General features: G+C 43.1%; 1 long non-coding RNA gene across 1 annotated transcript in view; it reads left to right on the plus strand.

Moving 5' to 3' along the window:
* LOC132346749 (uncharacterized) overlaps nucleotides 1-5,742 on the plus strand; it is a 28,068-nt gene extending 22,326 nt beyond the window's left edge. Inside the window, exon 2 of the long non-coding RNA XR_009496696.1 lies at nucleotides 2,046-5,742. This is a non-coding gene — a long non-coding RNA (uncharacterized lncRNA). The remainder of the gene's footprint in view (nucleotides 1-2,045) is intronic.
* Nucleotides 5,743-22,856: the final 17,114 nt, after the last annotated feature.

Here is a 22,856-nt window from a genome sequence, read left to right on the forward strand (position 1 = left end):
CAGTGCAAGTGGATTCTCTACCGCTAAGCCAGGGAAGAAGCCCTTGAATTTCTAGATTAAGACAATGCGCTGTTCTCTTAATTCAACCAGGCAGAAGAGTTTGCTGACTTTTGAGTCAGTATGACAGATCAAAGACTCGTAACTTTCCTGAAGTGAAACTAAGCAAATGTTGCCTTCGATAAAGGACAGATTTGAACCCCACAACTCTGATGCCTAGGCCTTGATTTCTATTTTTGCTACAACAGCGATTCTCCAAAAGGTACTCCTACAGAATAGTTTGCCAAGGTTATCATGCTCAAGTACTCAGATTTTAACAACAGTTGTTTTTGTTTTTCTGATTGTCTAGGGGAGGGGGAAACTAAATGAATTGTAATGTTTTCTAGATTTTAAGATTTTTCTCCCATAGTGCCCACACCCACGTGAGCTGCTGCCGCCTGATCTGTTAAGAGGTTAGCAGACAACCAAACCCAAGGAATCAATAGCATCAGATATACTAACAGAAAACTCCTAGTTGGATGATCCTGCTTAACCTGATTGCATGTGTTCCAAATATATCATTATGTGTGTTTGAAATGGTTCCTGGTGTCGTGAGGAAGTAGACCCAGTATTTGTGGGTTTCTAAAACAAATTCTTTGGTTTCAAGTTGTTCTACTGTCTAAACAAAGCTGTGATTCATTATTCCAGACCATGACACAGAACAGTGGCTCTCATAACTGCAAAATTATCAAGTGTTTAAATTCGGTCTTGCGGCATTCTCTTGCTACCTAATTTTATATTATCCAAATTCATTGGTGAACCCAGTCAGCCCAAGAGGGACTCCTGAATGAACACTAAAGAGCGTCAATGCTCCACAACAGGACTGGACTTCCCATTGTCTCCTCTGTGAACTTTCTTGTTTGGTCAGTTAAAACCACAGAGTTCAAATGTTTGTTTCTTTCTGTACAGGTTGATTTGAAAAATGATTGTTCCTGTCTGGGACAGCTTGGCTTGTTTTGTGTGCTCAGTCGTGTCTAACTCTTTGTGATCCATGGACTGTAGCCCACCAGGCTCCTCTGTCCATGGGATTCTCCAGGCAAGAATACTGGGTTGCCATTTCCTCCTCCAGGGGATCTTTCCGACCCAGGGATCAAACCTGCATTTCTTGCATCTCCTGCGTTGGCAGGCAGATTCTTTACCACTAGTGCCACCCAGGAAGCCCAGAGTTTGGCTTACTTAATGCCAAATGAAGGATCCTTTCTTTGTGAGATGGTTGTGCTGGCTGTGGATTTTCTGGTTACCTTTGTTTCTTATCCATTTATGTGTGTGTGTGTGAGTGTGTCTGTTGACTCAAATGACATATCATTCAACCTCAGGTCAACAAAATGATTCAAACCACTATCTCTCTGGACCCATTTAAGATGAAAATATATAAATCAGGTACTGTGGAATAATGAAGGCAATATCAAACTGTTAGTCTGCAGTAATGGGCCAGAGTGGAGGAGAGTAAGCCATCTCATGATGTATTTGATACCTGGAAGCCGTGTGCCCAAGCGTTTGGTATGGATCATCTTGCAGGAGACTGCATGCATGCCTCCACTGAGAAAACTTGATATTTATGACCCATCTGTCAACTCAAAGTTTCCTTTGGTTTTTATGTTCCCCCAGTTCTCCTTGTCTTTGTGGCCACAGGAAGTCAAGCAGTAATTGGTTTCCAAGGAGACAGTTATCAAGCCTTGCCTATTGCAGTGCAGTTGAACACTTTAATTCCACTTGTTTTTCCCTTTAAGTGTATCAGTAAATTGTTCAGATTATTATTTAACATTCAGACCGTTGTCACTTTTTCCAAATATCTAGTTGCTTCTGAAGTTATTCCGTGAGAGGTAAAGAGATACCTTGCCTGTACTGAAATCAAAACCCAAGGCAGCATGGCCCAGCACTACGTGGAAAATAAGTCCCAGTAAATACACTGACCGAGAGAACCAGCTGCCCTCATTTCTCCACCTAAAATTCTACCTACAGAACGATTAAATGAAAAATTCATTTGCTTTTCTGGTTATTTTTCACAGCCTGTGTATTCTGTTGGCCACTAAATAAACTGTTCATTACATGCCACACAACAAGACAATTGTGATAGAGAACATGAAGATAAAAGGAGTCTCCCACAGTGTCTGTGGCAGGAGTTCTGAGATGAAGAGTAAAAGCTGAGCCTTGAAGGAGGAGGTCCGGCTAGGAGAGGTGTGCCCAAGCCAGGTGGCTGGGTGTCCACTGAGACGTCCAGCCCCGGGATGCTGCTACCACTCCACGCGCCGTGGTGATCAGATGCTTTTGGTGATGCTTTCCTGGCCAAGGCTGCTCCTGTGAGCGCTGTCTGAGCCATTTAACCCACCATCATGGCTTCAGTGGACACTGGGCAGATTTGTGTTATTGCCTGACCCCTCCCTCCGGAGCCATACACTCCTGTTTCCATCTGACCCGGTGACCTTCCCAAGGCCACTTGATTCATTTCAGGTGCATTATAACCAAGTCTAAGGCCCTCATCGTCTTGCTCCCTCAGTCAGCCCACCTGTGACCCTTGATTCTTCACCTCCCACCCCAGCACACCCGCACAGCCCCCACCAGCCTTCCTCACCCCCAGTGCTCACTGCTCTGGCCCAGGCCCTCGTCCCCTCTGCCTTGTTCCAGGGCAGCAGCATCCTTGCTGGAACCTGTCTCATGTCTTAAACCACGTCACCCAGTGCCTCGGAATCTTTGTTTTCTGCAAAGTGTAGTAAGTCTTTCCCTGGATAAAAAATTTTTAAGATCATATCATAACCTACGGTAAAATCTGACTCATTTTTACAGTCTGCTGAGTTTTTCATAAATCTGGACCTTAGTTCTCAAGTCAGTACCATCTTTTAAATTACCTTGCTTTTGAAATGTTTGTGTTTTCACATTTTATAAAAAATAACACATATGCATAGTCTTAAAAATCAGAGGGAAAGTACTGAAAAGCAGAAGTTCTTATTCTAGTCCTTTTCTCCCTAGTTCAAATCCCCAGGCATCACTAACTCTTCTTGTGTTTGCCAGTGTATTTCTAGATGATATACTTTTTTTTTAATCTACCATTTACCAAATGCTTTACTATTTACCAAAAATGTTCATAAAAATAGTGCCCCAATGAAAGATATATGCAGTGTTTATTTTTCTGACTTCCCGAACACACCAAGCCCGTCTTTCAGCACGCACACGCACACACACCCATTCACTTAAAACACTGCTAGTTAGATGATATACTTTTTATTATCATTATTTACTTAGCAAATTTAGGGATCCCCTTACCTGTATTCTCCTCCTGCCCCCAATGTAGTTATATCACCTATTTATCTCTCTGCTAATTACCTTAACGTCAGATAGTAGAGTTAAATTTCTCTTTCTTAGAACATCAGAACATCAGTCTAGAACATTATCTGTCAACACTTCAGGTTGTAATATAAGCATACAGCCTTCCTATCACATCCTCTTCGCACTCCTCACCCCTTTGTCATAAGCACTTTTACACGCTTTGTATGCTATTTGGAACAAAAATTAATTGCTCTCCTCTTTGTCTGTAGGTGGATTTTTAAGGTCTTCCATATCAATAAAATAATGACATTGTTATCTGTGTGGAGACTGTTCACTGCAAAGCTAGTGTGTTACGATCACGTGGGTCTCCTTGACAGCTTTTACTTTATGGACTATCTAGTGTTTCCTCCCTTCATCACGTTCTTGAGTTCATCCCGCCTCTCAGTAGTTCTGTAAGCCATATGGACCTCCTTTTCCCCAGGAGAGCTCCCCGCTGGAGTTGTCCGTCTTCCTGCAGCAAGCTGGACTGGTTTTTCTCTAAACCTGCTTTGTTCTGTCAACTCTGGAACCCTTACTGTTCAGCTGAGGAGGAGACTTTGTTTACTGTCTCATTTGGCTGGGACACGAGGGCTTCCTAAGAAGCAGTATACAGCACGTGAGAAATAAAATGTCTGCATCCTGGCACAGTTAATAGTTTGTTTACTGGCTCTTCAGACTTGATTGACAGTGTGGCTTGTATAGCATCCTAGGTTCCGAATCACTTACTCTCAGCACTTACAAGGCACTGATCCTTTTGATTCCAACATCTGGTATTGCTTGACACCCATCTTACTCTCCCTCCTGTAGGAGTCCTGTGGTTTTCTTCATCTTTCAGATTGGCCCTTTTTTGTTCTGTTAAATTTCACATGGCTGTGTCTAAGCGTCAGAGGTTCTTATGTGTTGCTTTATGTCTTGTTTTTTATTTATCATGCTAGACGTAGAATAGGACCTTTTAATTATAACATTGAAGTCTCTCTATCTCTCTGGGGAATTTTGTAATGGAAAATTGTTTCTTTGATAACTTCTCCTCTCCAATTTCCATATTATCCATGGAAGCCCCAATCATTGGATGCTGCACTGAATGGTTTCATTTATATGAAATTCTGGGAAAAGCAAAACTGTGGTGACAGAAAGCAGATCAGTGTCCGTCCCGGGCCCCTGGTAGGCCAACGCGCTTGTCTACAGGAGGCGCAAGAGAACATTGAGATCAAAGCGTTCTGTGTGATAAGGATTGTGGTGGTAGTTTCATAAATGCATACATTTATCAAAGCTCATCCAGTTGTAACGCTTGACCATTGTACCTCAAAGAAAATAATTTTTTTTTAAGTTCCTGAATCAAAACAGAGTAAAAAGCATAATGAGATCTATAGTCAGATTTATCTGCATGAATTAAAAGTAGCCACAGCATATCTGTACAATTACATGTTTCAGCCATAAACAGAAAAGAAGCCTGGACACCATGCTACAACATGAGTGATCCTTGGTTTCAGTGATGCTGAAAGAAGCCAGACACAAAAGGCCACACACTGTATGATTCAGTTAACATGAAATATTCAGAATAGGCTCATTCATAGAGGCGGAAAGCAGACTTATGGTTTCCAGGGCCTGGGGGAGAAGGGAGTGGAGTCGATGGATGGGTGTAGGGTTTCCCTGTGCGGTGATGAATATGTTCTAGAATTTGGTAGTAGTGATGCTTGCACGCCCTGCAGAGTGAACTAAATGCCGCTACATCATACACTTTAACATGGTTAAAATGGTGCATTATATGTTATGTGTATCTTCCCACAAAAAAGTTCACGTATACTTTTCTGCTTGCAGCACTGATAGAGTAACTTGTATTAAACCCAACTTTCTACCAAGAAAACTATAAAAACAAAACTGAGGGGTGGGGGAAAGCTTTTGAATCTGGTCATCAAAAATTGGCCAGGGCAGGCAGGCCATGATAGTGGACTCTCAGATGGTCCCCAGCTATGGAGTCTATGCCTCTGTGCAATCCCTTTCTCTTGAGTGCAGGTGTGACTTCTAAGTGGTCTGTAACCAGCGTTATCACAAAAGTGCCAGGCTGTCACTCTGTGATTCCACGACGTGAGACTGTAAGGTCCACCTGGCTAGCAAGCTCTCCCAGTGTGTAGCTTCTCAGCGTGTAGATGCTGATGGAGCGGGCAGCCGCAGGGGAGTAGCTCATGGGGTGGGAACAGAGGGACTGTGGCCAGAAGCTGGCTGGGAACGGCCCTCAGCCCTGCAGCCCACAAGTATGACTCCTGAGTGTACCTGGGAGCGGAACCTTCCCTGGTCTCGCCTTGAGAGGCGATCCTGCCTCTAGTGGACACAGAGGACCCAGCTAAGCTGTGTCTGGATTCCTGACCCTAAGAACTTGTGAAATAAAGTGTGTCGTTTTAAGCATCTACGTTTATGTATAATTTGTTGCACAGCCCAAGAAAATTAATATTGAAGAGCTAAGAGCCCAAAGTTAATAACGACAATATTCTGGGGTGGGCTGACCTTTCTTGGTCCCCTTTACCCTCAAGGAAAGGCTCATTTTCTGTGCAGGAGGTTGAGACCGGGCAGAGAATAGTTGCCTAGAGATTTTTCAAGTTTGGAGGCAGAAGTGAATGCACAGTTAGCAAGGCAGCCAGGGCTTGAGGTGCCAAGGTCGTAAAGTAAAGGGAAATGCAGAAAAGTGAGCCCCAACGATCTGTACTACTGTGTGTTGCGTTTGTCCTCAAGGAATTTGCCACACCATAGATGAGCCTGGGTCTCGAAGCCAAGAAAGTAAGCAGAAAATAGTTGCTAAGAGGCTGCCTGATTAAACAGCCTGAACAGTCTAACAGAGCTGAGGAGGTAAAACTGCACATCAGGGTGTGGCAGGAAACAAGGGCCCTGATGAACAGTTCAGGTTTTTAGCCTGAGATCCTGCAGTGCCAAGCCCCAGATATAAGGACAGCCCTTAGAAAGCCTGAAGTTTCCCTCAAATCACCTCAAATCCTGATTGGATCAAGTTTTTTGCCCCGAGTCTGTTGTCTAGAGGGAAATGAAATCATGTCTGGGGAAGCTGGAAATAGAAAATAAAGAGAAAATTAGAGAAAGTCAGTGAAATCAACATCCAGTTCTTTGAATAAACTACAGTACATCTGTGTGGTGGAATACTACACCGTCATGAGAGCAAACACACACACATTCGTGGTTTTGTATTTATTTGTTGACCTTAAGCATCTTCCCGATGAAAGAATCAAGTAACAAACCCATTTATACCATATGATCCCAACTTTGTGATCAGACATGAAGTGGTGTTTTGCACGATATGTGTGAATGGCGGTTGTTTTCAGGTGCACGTATTACATGTGCCTTTTATCTTCTTCAGACGGTTTTATTCTTTATATATTCTGCATTGTGCTTTTAATAATGAACATACGCCTTTATAATCAGAAACAATTACAAGATGTTTCTTATTTATAAAAACGAAAAGCAACGTATCTCTGAAGTTAGAGCCTCAGGAGCAAAATAGCCTTTCGTAGCGTAACTGGGAGCCACCCCAGAAGAGCAGGAGGAAGGTGTTCTCGCATTTAAGGTTGGCAGAAATCCTTAAAACAAACGGAGCGGGACACACAACGTCAGACCGTGGGCCTCTCTTCCCAGGAGTGAACAGCAGCGCCCTCCCGGCACTGTTATCCGAGTCATGTGAGGGGACGTCTCAGAGGGCCTGCGTGTCTAGAGCTCAGTCCTTGCTGTGCTGTGGAGGGTCCCCAGGCCACACCTGTAGTCACCGACTCTGCAGGGACGGAGCCTGAGCATCTGCATTTTTTAAAGCCACTCAAGAAATCCTGACGATCCTTGAGAGGTGAGGACTTAAAGCTCTTAAGTTGAAGAAGCCTGAAAATGAACCCATTAACTAACTAGAGGAAGGCATTCTTCAGTTCTGCAGTCAAGGGATTCAGAGCACCAGATGAAACAAAACAAAAAAAATTTATTCAAGAAAAAGAGAAACCTTCCCTTTCCTCACTAGAAACCTCGTAAACTTCCTGAATTTCTGAAACATTTGGGAAAATGTTTGGGGCAAACTGTTCGGTCATGGCTTTCTTTTTGCACCCTCCATCCGCGTCCCAGGCCAAGCCACTTGCTTAGTGGGGAGGATGAAAGGTTGGGTGTAATGGATCATTTTCCTTCAAAGTCCCATCTGGAGATGGTGAAAGCCAAGAATTAGGAGAACAGCCCGACCTCCTCTCCACGGGGACTCACTCATACAGACTTGAACGGTTCAATGCTTGCCTCCCACTTCCTTGCTCCTTAGGTCAGAGGTGAGGGGAGTACGGTGTTTTGCTGTGCCCCCTCCCCCTCGGCCACCGGGCACAGGAAGCCATCAGCAGGCACAGGAAGCTATCGTCTCCTCATTTCTCTCAGCTGGGTTAGTTTAGCGTGATGACGAGTGAGTCCCAGGACTAGAAGGAAACGCGAGTGTGCTCACCACTGACCCCTCACAGATGGGGACCGGCAGGGGCCCCTGGTCCATACCAAGGAAGCATATTCATTTTCTTGCATTAAAATAGCCTTCCTTCATAATATCAGAGGGCAGATAAATACTCTAATCTGAAATCTTGGAATATATATATATGTGTGTGTGTGTGTGTGTGTGTGTGTATAAAATACATAATCTCATTAGCAAAGACTCATCTACAAGTTAACACTGCATGCCTTAGGATGAGTTCGAGGAGCTTTATATGTATTTGCTTTTTTTCTAATTAATTAAATTAGCCCTGACTTCCACGTGAGTAAGTGAAAGTTGCTCAATTGTGTCCGACTCTTTGTGACCCCATGGACTAGCCCACCAGGCTCCTCTGGGATTCTCCAAGCAAGTAGGTTGCCTTTTCCCTTCTCCAGGGTATCTTCCTGACCCAGGGATCGAGCTTGGGTCTCCTTCATTGCAAGTGGATTCTTTACTGTCTGAGCATGAGGGAAGCCCCATGTGAGGCTGTAGAGTGAAATGATTTGCAAGTGGATGGCACCCACTCCAGTACTCTTGCCTGGAAAATCCCATGGATGGAGGAGCCTCGTAGGCTGCAGTCCCTGGGGTCGCTAAGAGTCGGACACGACTGAGTGACTTCACTTTCACTTTTCATGCATTGGAGAAGGAAATGGCAACCCACTCCAGTGTTCTTGCCTGAAGAATCCCGGGGAGCCTGGTGGGCTGTCGTCTATGGGGTCGCACAGAGTCGGACACGACTGAAGTGACTTAGCAGCAGTAGCAAGAGAATATAAAAACTTGTTTCCTTTACATTTCAAAGATCGGTCACTGAAATTTAAATACAAGCTTCTTGAGAGATTGTTGGAAGAAGAAGGGGAGGGACTACATATCTTTCCCCTTGTGTATGGTTTGAACTGATGTTTTCTGGCAAATGATGATAGCTCTAAGTAGACTCTTGAAACATTCTGCTAACTTTCTCTGATTGACTGACTGCCTTTCTTCATATCACTGGGGATGTAATATGACATTTCTGCATCTTAATCCCACGCAGATGAGTCAGTATGACTTTGTGCTTTAATGTCAGAATAAAACATTGCCATTAGTGTCTGAAGACAGAGAATATTTTTCATCTTTTTTAAAGTGCTTACCTCAAAAAACTGTTGTCAAATGCTGATACAAATTTCTAGGTTGTGTTTTCTTCATTTTATGAGTTTCTTGTTGGAATTACATTGGCTAACTGCACAAATGGCACGGTGGGATGGATTCAGTACACCTGTGCTGGGAAGTCATTTAAACCCCTGGAAAGGTCAGTATTGGTGGCTAAGGGAATCCTGCTTGGCAGCATCACAAAACTGTGAGCTAAGTTCTCTGGAGTAGCAGCTTTCAAACTGTAAGTAGTTTGGGATTTTTAACAGAATTCATTTCCAGACCTGCACTTGCATCCGTGCTCTGAACTCTGTACTTCAGGGCAGAGTTCTCACTTCTCCCTTCTCACTCTATAATAGAAAGGCCTGCACTCTACTACCCCTAATCTCACTAGAATACATTGCTCTGGGTAGAAAGCCCCCTGCTGCTGCTGCTGCTAAATCGCTTCAGTCGTGTCCGATTCTGTGCGACCCCATAGACGACAGCCCACTAGGCTCCTCCGTCTCTGGGATTCTCCAGGCAAGAATTCTGGAGTGGGTTGCCATTTCCTTCTCCAATGCATGAAAGTGAAAAGTGAAAGTGAAGTCGCTCAGTCGTGCCTGACTCTTAGTGACCCCATGGACTGCAGCCCACCAGGCTCTTCCATCCATGGGATTTTCCAGGCAAGAGTACTGGAGTGGGTTGCCATTGCCTTCTCCGAGAAAGCCCCCTAGGCACAAAATAAAAGATCCATTCAAAATCTTGGTATCAGCCATGGGAAGTGACCAGCTAGAAATCTTTATGTAAATCAGGTGGTTTCCAGTTCTTTGCTGTCAACAAAATTGAAGGATGATGCAATGGAGTTATTAGCTGACAGATCACTAAACATCATTTTATATGAATAAACTACATTGTAATTTTTGGCGTGTAATTCAGAGGATTTCAAAGAATTAAATGACAGTACTATAATATTGATAATATTTCCATTTCCATCTACTTACTGAGGTGCTTACACATTGGATTAGCAAAATTAAAATAACAAAAAGTAATATTCATCTTTGAATATATAGAAACATTGTATAAAGCTCCACTAATTTCACTGAGCTGAGTTTCCAATAAAATACTTTCTTATAATCAATAACTATCAAAACATCTCATATAAAACTCTTATTTTGACTTATTGTGCTTTCATAATAATTATGATAAATCAATTGAGACTATTTTAACATCTATATCTTTAGAGTCAAAGGAAATTTTTTAAAATAATTTATATATATATACATTTTTGCCAAGAAGTATGATAAGATTATTAATGACTTTTGAGAATTGTGGGCATGGTTTAAGGAGGAAAAACAGTGACTTAACCTTCAGCTTGTTAAAAATGAGCTCATTTCTCTATTTTTTAAGAGAATGATGATAGGTGTTAAATCACTGTGGTATTTGGATTCATTTGGATGGATCAAAAGGGTGATTTAGCAGTTTAAAATTTTTTACAGTATACTGCAGTTACATGTTTTATGACTATTTAAACTGTCAAAGCATAACTCAAAATGTTAAGAACATAATTACCATACAAACAGATGAATCAACACTTTAGTTAACCCATTAAAGAAGGGACCAACACGAGACAAAGTTTTTTTGTTGGCGGGGGTATATTGAGGGGGTGGTTTGCATGCAAGATCTTAGTTCTCCAAGGGTTGAACCCATACCTTCTGCAATGGAAATACCGAGTTTTAACCGCTGTATGGCTAGGGAAGGCCCAGCCATTTTTTAAAAGTTATCAGACTCTGGGGTTTTATGTAGTTAGTAAGAGAAGGAATGATGAAACAAGACTATTAAATTAGAAACAAAAGTGGCTAATTCCTATATTGCATTAAAATCATGACCCTTAAGGTTATCTGCTCTAGCAGACAGAAGAAAAATCAATGCACCTTATTGTTTTTATACAAGCTAACCTCTAATTTTACAGAAATGTAAAATTGTAAAATGACTGGACTCTAATCAAGTGTAAAACTAAGTCAAACTTCCATTCCCTGAAACAGTCAGATTGCCTTAAAACTAACTTGTTAAAAAATACTCTTAGCAAGATATTAAAAGTTCACAAAATCATCACTACCATCTTTCTAGATTTCATTATCCTTCCATTAAAAATTAATTTTTTTAAAAGTTCGTAGAATCATCTTTATCTTATTCTCCTTGGAAAGCTTATGATGAGATAGTTTAAATGTTAACTTGAAAAGGTAAGAATAATGTAATTTTTCAAAATTCTTTTAAGGGCTACATGAACAATAATGCTCTAAGTGTAAGTATGTGGTTTATGTTTAGCCATGTTTTAGAGGACGACAATGGCACCCCACTCCAGCACCCTTGCCTGGAAAATCCCATGGACGGAGAAGCCTGGTGGACTGCAGTCCATGGGGTCATGAAGAGTTGGACACTTACCTCACCTTCACTTTTCACTTTCATGCACTGGAGAAGGAAATGGCAACTCACTCCAGTGTTCTTGCCTGGAGAATCCCAGGGACAGCAGAGCCTGGTGGGAGTCAGACACGACTGAAGCGACTTAGCAGCAGAGGATTAGTAGGCTGTTTCTGCCCAGATTTATGTGTATTTTCTAAGAACAAGTACATAAAGAATAGCACAAGGATCAAACTCAGAAAATTTAACATAGGAGCTGATCCATAAATTTCATCATTTATTCTAGTCAAGTCCTTTATAAGCTGTTTTCCCTGACATCCAATATTTGAGGCTGTGTGATACTTACCAAAAGAATTCTCTGATCATTCCCATTTATATAGATAGAAAACAGTCTGTGTGGGAATGGATCTCAAGGGCATGAAATCACAGTGGAAGGAATGTAAAATTGGATAAGGCTGAGATGGGCTTGCAAAGCACAATTCTGAATACAATGTTTTAGCTGGAACAGAGAGGAAGAGCTCTTTTTGGTGGATTGTCTGAAATATGGACTAACGATGGCATATGCCAGGACTGCCTTGGTGGACTGCAGAGAAAGGCATCCAAGATTGAGGGATGTTGGAATGTTAAAGTGGATTTATCATATAGACCCTGCTCTCCCACCTTGAGTGGGACCAGAGAGCACACTATTACTGTCAGTTCAGTTTATTCATCTCCCTTGGCTCTTGTCTTGTTGTAACAAAGATTTGAAACGACAGACTAACCTACAACTAGAGCAGATGGGATTTCTCTGCTCTTGTCTCATCCTAGCAAGCATTTGAAACAACTAATTATAGCTCAAGTAGGCAGGATTTATTAAAGAGGCAGCAGACAGTGTACCCTCAAGTTTCTTGTCTCGACAGACTACTTACAGTTCCAGTAGGCAGCAGATAATGCACCGGGACTGACCCCATAGGAGTGGCTCCCTCTTGCTTCCCATCTTATAGGTTCTGTCTCTTCTCTCTGGAACCCGATTGGTTCAGCCTTATGCAAAATAGGGCTGTACCCACCACCAATCAGGGAAGGGAATGCCAAGGGGCATAGGCTTAAGGCCAATCAGAGGAGGGGAGCTGTTTGGGGCATGTTTATCCTGTCAGAGGTTCTCAGACCAGTCCTTGGCTTCCTCTTTCACAGCCTTTTTCTTTTGTTTACCCAATGAGCGGTTCTTCTAGCCACCGTCTTGGACTCGCTTTTCTGTTCTAACTACCTTAACATTACCATGATCGTGGACGATGGATTTGGGAGGGGCCGCAGCATCCCTGAACTCTGTGTGGTTGCTCTTCTTGGGCAGAAATTGCAGTGGGATCCACTACCAGAGAGCTGGAGTCTCTAAATGCAGTGTGATTTATGGGGTCCCAGGGGTGGCAGAGGCCAGGAGGTGGCACCTAATTGGGAAAGGTGGAAAATATTTAAAGTGACCCCCACACCCCCAAAGACACCAGCATATTTTCTTTTTCCTCCAGCGTTCAGTAACACGGGCTTGTTCTTTGTATTTCTGTACTCGGTAGAGACTTCTCTTCTGAGGTGATTTTTGTGTGTGCTACAGCAACTAGCCACCCGATCTGCTCCCTTTTCTTTTCAGAGTCACCATGGGATTCTGGCTCCTCCATCTTCTGTAGAAGCAGTATCTCCAGGGAACGGTTCTGAGTTATCACAGTGTTTTTCTAACCTGTGCTCCCCCTCCCCACAGTTGGCTGTTACCAGTCGAGCCTTCCTAACTCTCTGTGGGCCTGTCTGATCTGACCTGAGGTACCACATGGCCCACAGATGCCTGGCAGTTTCCTCAGGGATTTGGTATTTGGTTCTCTGCTCCCTCAAAGTGCAAATAATAGAACTTAAATGCAATCATTTGAAAACAGTTGTAAGAAATAGAAACTTGAATGGTCCATTTTTAAGACAACATTGATGCCTGGACTCTTTAGATAAAGTTGAGGTTTGGGGAGGGAGATCAGACTGGATCCTGAAGAGACAGGACTCCACCTGTGGCCTGTGCCCTGGCAGTGAACTTGCCTGATGGCTTGTGGATGTGATGCAGCTCATGTGCCTGGAGGGTCCCTAAGTAAACAGGATGTTGGGGAAGGGACAAACTAGCAAGAAAATCTTTGTTGAAAAATGAGGATGTAAGTTGGGAAGGGAGAAAGAACGATATCCTGTAAGGAAATAATGAAACTTAGGTGACATCTAGAAAGATTATACATCCCATAGTACTCGGGCAATGAGGAACTGGGGGGAGGGACCTGCGTGTTAGGAAACAAATTGCTTGTTGTAACTGCCCTGAGGGTGCCTGCCCACCAGACACCCGAACTTGCAAGACCATCATTGAAAGTGTCATTTCTGCTGTGCTTTGTGTCTCTAAGTCCATCCCTTGGTTTTGGGCTGGTGAGCGTGTTTCTCAGTTACTTTTCTTCTTTTGAACTCCCAGGTTTCCTGCCAGAAAAACACATTCGTAAGTCTCATAGTGAGGGCTCGTGTCATTCATGGCACACAATGCAAAAGCGGAACTTTTCTTGTTAAGTTGTGCTTTTCAGAATATCCCTGTTTAAATCCATCTTTCACTCTTAGTGGGAATTGCAGTTGAAATCATCTCTTGGAATAGAATTCCCCATGAAAGTGGCAATGAACTCAATTTTTGCAAAGGCTTCTAAAACTGTTTGTTGGAAGTCTATTTAAATTTAGCTATGATTTCATCCATAAGGTCATTTCCCTTACCTGTAGTTCCTAAAGAGCCACTGTGGAAATTTTCTAAATTAGCTAGTGCTGAGCATCTTAAGGGCCAATCCAGAGACCTTATCCTTGGAAACAGTAAGAAACAGTAGCATAATAAAAGAGGCTGGCTTCCAGCCATCACCAGGCGGTTCTCACGTCACCCTGTTGCCAGCATTTCTCTGAGGTGCTCCACCTTCCGTAACAAAATGTGAGAACACCAGGAGGTGATGATCGTGTGCAAACTGACATGATGAGCTGTTACAGAAATGTCAGGGGGCCTCTTGTCTGTAGGTTCCACGTGTCCTGTGTGATGACAGGGAGAAGTGTGTTCAGCTGTAAACTAAAAACAGTTTTAGGACAATGTCAGTTGCATTCGAGTTGTACAAAAACGCATGCAGAGTTGATTTGGCAGAGAAAGCATTTGTCACACACGTAGCGTCATCATCCACGGAGCCCAAGGTAGCACAGAACAGAAACACACCCAAGTAAATCTGACTTCAAGGAAGAACAGAGCCTCAAATGGTGTGGTGGACAGAAACCACGGTCCCCAGAAATGCCCACATCCTCATCCCTCAGGGCCTGTGAACACGTCACCTCAGGTGGCAAAAGGTGTGCAGATGTGATGAAGGTAAAGACTTTGAGACGGGGAGGGTATCATGGGCTTTCCAGTGATTACACTGGGCTTTCCAGTGATTACACTGGAGAGGGAGGCAGGAGGGCCAGAGGTGGAGAGAGGTTTAAACATGATGACACGCTGCCATCTTTGAAGATGGAAGCAGGAGCCAGGAGCCGAGGGGTGCAGGTGCAGGTGGCATCCGGGGGTTGCAGGGAAATAGATCCCTCGCTTAAAGGGAAGGAGATGAGTCCCCTGCTGTAAGCTACAGGAGGAAAGCAGCCCTGATGACACTTGATGAGCCTGTGAGACCCGTTCCAAACATCTGACCCCCAGAACTCTAAGCTAATAACTGATGTTGTTTTAAGCCGCTGAGTTGTGGTCATTTGTTACAGCAGCAGTAGGAATCTAATACAGATGGCAAATCCTCAGCTAGGTGAAAAGTTCCCGTGTTCTATCTCATATTCCTCCCAGTTGGAAGTTGAAACTTTGGGTATATAGTTTACAGAGTGCCCCAAAAGTCCAAGTATGTGTTTTATGGTATTATGTTTTCAGAGAGTATTATGATTCAGTTGCCTAATGCAAAAAGGAAATTGAATTTTTAATCCTTTGGGTCCTTGGAAAACCATGTGAAGTGAGCCGCATTACAACTCTTCCATACCAAAGGTATGTGCAGCTTTCCAAGCAAATAATTTGCACCTTTGTTAGAACTAGCAACCCAAGCTAAATCTTGCCAAGGATAGCTCATGCTATTTTTCCCCCAAGATTTCTTGTTGGCAACTTTACTAAATCCCTTTTGCTTCGAAATTTTAAAATGTCCTATATCCTTTATTTCTAAGGTTTTTTTTTTTTTTTTCAATTATAAGAGCTATTTACAAATAGCACAGAAAAATTGTAAGTTAGATATATGGCTCTATCAATTTTTTTGTTTTACTAGGGAAATTTATCAGAATTAGGAAGATAAGGAGCAAAATGGCATGAATAATTTTCAAACAAGACACAGCTTTAATGTAGGTTTCTATATATTGTGCTGGGTATTCTCATTGATTATATCATTTAACTCATCTATTCCTCACAACAACCCTAAAAGGTAGGAACTGTGGTTCTATGCATTTTACAGAAGAGAACACTGAGGTGTAGAGAAGTTAATCAACTTGTTCAGCATTACATAGTAAGTTGTAGAGTCAGGATTAAAATCCAAGTTTTATGACTTTGGGCTTCCCAGGTGGCTCAGACAGTGAAGAACCCACCTGCCAATGCAGGAGACCTGGGTTCGAGACCTGGGTTCAATCCCTGGGTCAGAATGACCCCCCGGAGTAGGAAATGGCAACCCACTCCAGTATTCTTTCCTGGAGAATCCCACGGAGAAAGGAGCCTGGTGGGCTACAGTCCACAGGGTTGCAAAGTATCGGAAGCAACTTAGCATGCAGAGTTCAGTCCATGACAATTTATGTTATAGCTCTTATACAACTGTGAAAGGAAAACTAATTGATAAATGCAAACAGCATTCCCAAACAGATAAAACTAATCACATTGATTTACTTCTTTAAGTATAATTGATTTACAGTGTTGTGTTAATTTCTGCTGTATACCAAAGTGATTTACACACACACGCACACACACACACACACACACACACATATTCTTTCCCATTATTGTTTGTCACAGATATTGAGTATAGTTCCCTGTGCTAAAAATATAGCAGGACCTTGTTATTTATCCATCCTATATGGATGGACTAGTACTAGTGCATCTGTTCTCCATGTCTGTGAGTCTGTCTCTGTTTTGTAGATACGTTCATGTCATATTTTATATTCCACATATTTGTTGTTGTTCAGTCACTAAGTTGTGTCTGACTCTCTGTGACCCCATGGACTGCAGCACACCAGGCTCCTCTGTCCTTCACTATCTCCTGGAGTTTGCTCAAACTCATGTCCAGAGTTGGTGATGCCATCCAACCATCTCATCCTCTGCTGCCCTCTTCTTTTGCCTTCATCAGGGTCTTTTCCAATGAGTCAACTCTTCACATTAGGTGGCCAAAGTATGAGAGATTCAGCCTCTGTCCTTCCAATGAATATCCAGGGTTGATTTCCTTTAGGATTGACTGGTTTGATCTCCTTGGTGTTCAAGGGACTCTCAAGAGTCTTCTCCAGCACCACAATTCCAAAGCATCGATTCTTCAGCACTCAACCTTCTTTATGGACCAACTCGCACATCTGTACATGACTGCTGGAAAAACCATAGCTTTGACTATATGGACCTTTGTTGGCCGAGTGATGTCTTTGCTTTTTAATACACTGTCTAGGTTTGTCATTGCTTTTCTTCCAAGGATCAAGCTTCTATTTAATCCCTTATAAAAATGAATCCAAAGTGTGGAAATGGCAAATGATCAAAATAACCGATACTGGAGAAATCCTTAGATGAATTACAGTGTAAACATACATACAGTGAACACTCTGTGGGATTCTGTTATGGAACAGTGAGCTCATGGAGAGGTCCGTGAGAAAAGCTAATCACGGGCCGTGAAACGCAACCCCAGAGCACGGCAGCCTCACTGGCTTTCCTCGGTTTCTCAAAGAAGCTGTGATCCCTCCACCACAGAACCTTTGCATCTTCTGTTTCTCTTCCTAAAATGCTCTCCTCCTGACCCTTTACCTGGTTAACTGCTTTTTATTTTTGTATCTCAAATCAAAGCCCAAATCCCTGTCAGCATTTATTAAAGTTCATAATCATGTGAGTTAGTAGCAGCAGTTTGTCTGATTTCTGTCTGGCTGTGCTGAGTCTTTGTTGCTGTGAGGGCTTCTCTCTGGTTGTGGTGACTGGGGGCTACTCTACATTGTGGTGCTCAGGCTTCTCATTGCGGTGGCTTCTCTTTTTGCAGAGCATGGGCTCTAGGGCTCCAGTAGTTGCAGCTCAGTGGTTGTGGCGCACGGGTTCCAGTTGCTCTGTGGCTTGTGAGAACTTCCCAGACCAGGGATTGAACCCATGTCTTCCACAATGGCAGGCAGAATCTTTACCACTGAGCCACCAGGGAAGCCCAGTAGTTTTTTATTCCAATCTGTGCCCTTGGTGATAAATTCTGCAAGAACAATAAACTGTCTGCTTTTGTTTACCATGACATCTCCAGAACCTTAAAACATAAGAGAAAACTTAATATTGATTGAGTGAGCCAAAGTTAACTTTTGTGTCCATAAAAAATTATCTTAAAACCCTTATTACAGTTCTCCTTGTTTCTGAATCCGTGAATGAAAGTCAGATGTACTTCAAATTGATTAAACTCAATCTGACAAAATTTTCCAGATTGATAGAGCAGATAATTCATTGTAATTAAGTCTTGAGATTAAGGTCTTTTCAGGATGGAGCACAGATGTGGAAATAGCACCTATGGGGGATAGTTAGTGATAGGGGCCCTCTATTTAGATAGTAGAATCATAGCATTTTAAAGTTCAAACTGCATTTCATTACCAAACTGAGGCCCAGAGACACGACGTGACCAGCCTGAGGTCACATAATAATGAGGCCAGCACAGGACCGTTTAACCCTGTGCTCATTCTGCCCTGATAAAAAAGAAGCAGAGTAACTCCCAATTTGGGTTATAAAATCAGTAGAAACTCGATGGTGGGTTGGGGAGGGGGTGTGGAAATAAGACAGAAAGGTAATCTAGTAAAAAGAAATTCTAGGTTTGGGAATGTCTGAAAATATCCAGCAGACTTGCGGGCAGAGAAGCCCAGAATAATACCAGACAGATCTTTAGGTCATTATTTCTTTCTTTGGCCACATAGCAAGCAGGATCTTAGCTCCCAGACCAGGGATCAAGCCCATGCCCCCTGCAGTAGGAGCTCAGAGTCTTTTAACCACTGGACCGCCAAGGGAAGTCCCTCAGGCAGGTCTTTAGCCTATTTCTTCTCTGTGTACAGAATGACTGAAGTTAAGGCATTAGTCACTCAGTCATATCTGACCCTTTGTGACCCCAAGGGCTGTAGCCCACCAGGCTCCTTTGTCCATGGGATTTCCCAGGCAAGAATATTGGAGTGGGTTGCCATTCCCTTCTCCAGGGGATCTTCCTGACCCAGGGATCAAACCCAAGTCTCCCGCATTGCAGGCAGATTCTTTACCGTCTGAGCCACCAGGGAAGCCAAAGAATGGCTAGCTGTTTAAAATAAATGTGTGTTTGTGTGTGTGTTTGCTGGTAAGAGATAATCTAGGTGGCATCGCTGAGCCAGTGTTTAGCACAATGCCTGGCACGAGGTCTTAGTCTCTCCGTCATGCCCCACGCTTTGCTACCCCATGGACTATAGCCTGCCAGGCTCTTCCAGGCAAGAATACCGAAGTGGGTTGTTGCCATTCCCTTCTCCAGGGGATCTTGCTAATCCAGGGATCAAACCTACATCTCCTGCATTGCAGGCAGATTCTTTACTGTCTGAGCCACCAGGGAAGCCCCCTGGCTGTGGTAGTTGCCCAAAATATATCTGCCAAGTGTGAATGAATGAGTGAATGAAAGAAGGAGTAGGCAGGCCATCCTCAGATTCCCCTGACTCACCCGTCTGCCAAAGTGTCACATCACATACTGTGGTGAGCTGATGACACTCCCCCAAAAGATATCCAGATACCCACGTCCTAACCCCTGGACAGTGTCATGTCATACAGGAAACAGAATTTTTTAGATGAGGGGTGATTAAGTACAAGGATTTAGAGACGGGGAGGTAACTACTATCTTGAATCTTGTCTATCCTCTTAATTTTTTTAGATGTGTATCTATATACATTTATTCTTTCATTTTCCAGTTTCAAGTTACATAAAGGAGATCCAACTGTAAGTTTTATTCTGTGATCTTTTAAAACTTGCTTACCATTGAGACATGTCACGTAGCTGTATTTCACCCATACTAACCACAGCATAATGTGACAAAGACATTCCAGAACCTACCAATTCTCCAGTGCTACTCTGAACATTCTTGTTCAAGCTTATCAGGGCAAGGATGTGTCTCACTAGGGTATGTGCCTCAGGGGAGACCTTCTGGGCCACAGTGTATAAGGATCATAACTCTTACCAGAGGTATTCTTTTCCAGAGTTCTAGAACAAAAATTCAAAATTCAGTTTCAGTGAGCCGGTTTTTTCCTTTTTTCACCGCCCAGTACCTATTGCTGCTGTAATTTGGTATGTAATCATACTTGCCTTTCATCTCTGTAGAGTTACTTCATGACTAACTCTTGGATTCTAATAGTCATTTATCTGGCTGCATGGGATCTTTAGTTGTGGCATGTGAACTCTTAGCCATGGCACATGGAATCTAGTTCCCTGACCAGGGATGGAACCCAGGCCCCCTGCATTGGGAGCGTGGAGTCTCAGCCACTGGCCCACCAGTTAGGGTTAGACTCCCTAACTCTTGGATTCATGGTCATCTTTAACTGCGCTAGTGTTTTAGAACCAGATGCACGGTTTGGGAAGAGGCTACATGTTCTTGACAGAGGTGAAGGAGCAAAGAGATTATATGAACAAACTCTAGAGCCAAAATGTCTGGGTTCAAAACCCAGCTCTGCCACTGACTCAGCAGCTGTATGGCCTTGGGCTGGATACTAAATCCGTGCCTCAGTTACCGCCAGTATAAACTGGGGAACGCACTAGTATTCACTTCAGAGGTTGTTGTGAAGGCTCAATAACATAATGTGTGAAACACTTGGAATCGTGCCAAGTATAATAAGCATCACATAAGTGGTTGCCATCATCGTTGTTGTTATTAATGTTGCCATTTACGTGAAGTAAACCTGTGTAAAAAGTCAGACATTCTCAGCAAATAACCCTGTCTCACACTTAACAGAAATGATCAGTGTCAGTACCCACATCTTCATGTCAGCAAATCGAAAAACCTTCCTCTTGACAGTAGACCCTCCTGTCAAGGTTCCTGCAGTGGACTCCTCGGATCCCCCCTCCATAAGGACGCCAGTCCAATCTCTCATCCTTTTCCCTCATCACTCACATTTCATGTTGACGTCTCCTAGAATCTCCCACCTTAAAATAAAAACTCCCGAGATCCCATGGTTTCCCTCAAACTACCTTAGCCTGTCTTTAAATCATAAAAAGAACTAACTATAGACCACCCACCCTCTGGAGAAGGAAATGGCAACCCACTCCAGTACTCTTGCTGAGAAAATTCCATGGATGGAGGAGCCTGGTGGGCAACAGTATATGGGGTCACAAAGAGTCAGACATGACTGAGCGACTTGACGACAATAGACCCCTCCAAATGTTTATTCTTGCTCTCTACAGTCTCAGTTCCCACTCTGCTGCCTTTCTGGGAGCCATCTCATCAAGATCACTCCCATGCTGCTAGGTCACACTGTCCCTTCCCCGTCCTCTCCTAATGGGCCTCTTGGCAACACGTGGCACACGACCACTTGCTTCTCAGAACGCTCTTTCCTTGGTTTCCTTTACACAAACCTGTTCCGAGTTTCCCTTCCACCCCCCTGACCCTCTTGCTCAGGCTGACTCTGTTTCCTTCTCTCCCAATGCAATCTTGTCCAGTCCTGTGGGGTTCCAAAATCTTTAAAAATTACGGGTAAGTCCCAAAATTATAACGCTGGCTCTGACTTCTGCACTGAGCTCCAGACTTCCATAGCAACTGTTTAATTGACATCAGCTGGATGTTTAATGATAACCGTGACAACAGCCAAGCAGTCACACGGGCTTGCTCTTGTTTTCGGACATGCCAGATCTGTCCCCACCTTAGAGCCTTCAGGTTTGCCATCCCCCCTTCCTAGACACTGTACGCATCTCTCTCTGCATTCCTGTGTATTCGGTGGGGTCTTCACTCAGCATCCCTTTCTCAGCGGCCCTCTCTGACCACTCCATCCAAAGGAGTCCCCATGCCCCACCCGGTTCTGTCTCCCTGTTCTCAGTGTCTAATTTAGAACATTTATTATTATTATAAATCATCTTATTACTGGTTTATGTCCTTTTCCCTTGTACCTACCCCAACTCCTTCCAGGAATATGTGTCTTTAAAGTGAAAACATGTGCTAAAAGACTTAATGCCAGAAACAAAGTCTTCCCTTTCTTTCTTTTAATATTTATTTATCTGTCTGTACTGGGTCTTCATTGCAGTACAAAGGATCTTTAGTTGCTGTGTGTGAACTCTTAGTTGCGGCATGTGGGGTCTAGTTCCCTGACCAGGGATGGAACCTGGGTCCCCTGCATGGGGAGTCTTAGCCATTGGACCAGAGAAGTCCCAAAGCCTTCACTTACTATAGATAGAAGGAAAGCATATTTTGCAGGTGACATGTTGATAGAAAGCTTGAGGACATAAAATGATAGCACGTACTGTGTGCCAGGCATTCACGGATGCCGGGGATAACACTGTAAGGAGGACAGACAAGAGGCAAGGGTCGTCCTGGAAGGTCTGACATGTAGTAAGCGTTTAAGAAATAGTTGCTGAATGAATCTGATTGATCCATTTTAGTCCAGGTAAGTTCCATCTCTGATTATGAATAGAAGACAGCAGAAACATTCTTACAAATGTCTACTCTGTTATAAATTTTTGAGGAAAATACAGAAACAATCGCAATGGATATGTTTGTGGAAGCACTGCAGGTATTCAGTAAATCAGGAAATTCAGCACTGATATGTACACATCCGTGCCGAGCATCACTGGCAGTCTAGCACGCCCATGGCCCTTTGTTCCCAAACGGTCTGTAAAGGCTGTGTTTGTGTTTGTATTTCTATTTTGCTACAAAATGTAAAAGTCCTATTTAGTCAGGCAGCTTGCTTTGGCTCTATCAGCAGAAGTGGCTTAAAAGCAAAAATGGCATTCTAGTGACTCCACCTGCAACTCCTTGACAGTGATACCCCAGTATTAAAATAGCCATTTGAAGTAAATTCCTATTTAAAAGGCACAGAAAATATGCAAAGGACAGTGTCTGTCCAGGAAAGTTCAGATTCAAAACTAGTTCTTAAGATACAAACTCTATGAGAATCAGTTCCAACATATTTCCAATTCATTATATAATAAAATAGATAATGGTTTTATAGACCATGTGTAAATACATCTTCAATGTCCATGGTTATCCTTTCAAAAGGATAGGTTTTTAGTTTTCTTTTTAAAAACTGTGTTTACCCAGCTGCCAACTTCCTCCTCTGATTTCATTATTTCCTTTTCCCCATGGCC

This window comes from Bos taurus, chromosome 12, assembly GCF_002263795.3.
Source record: "Bos taurus isolate L1 Dominette 01449 registration number 42190680 breed Hereford chromosome 12, ARS-UCD2.0, whole genome shotgun sequence".
NCBI lineage: Eukaryota > Metazoa > Chordata > Mammalia > Artiodactyla > Bovidae > Bos > Bos taurus.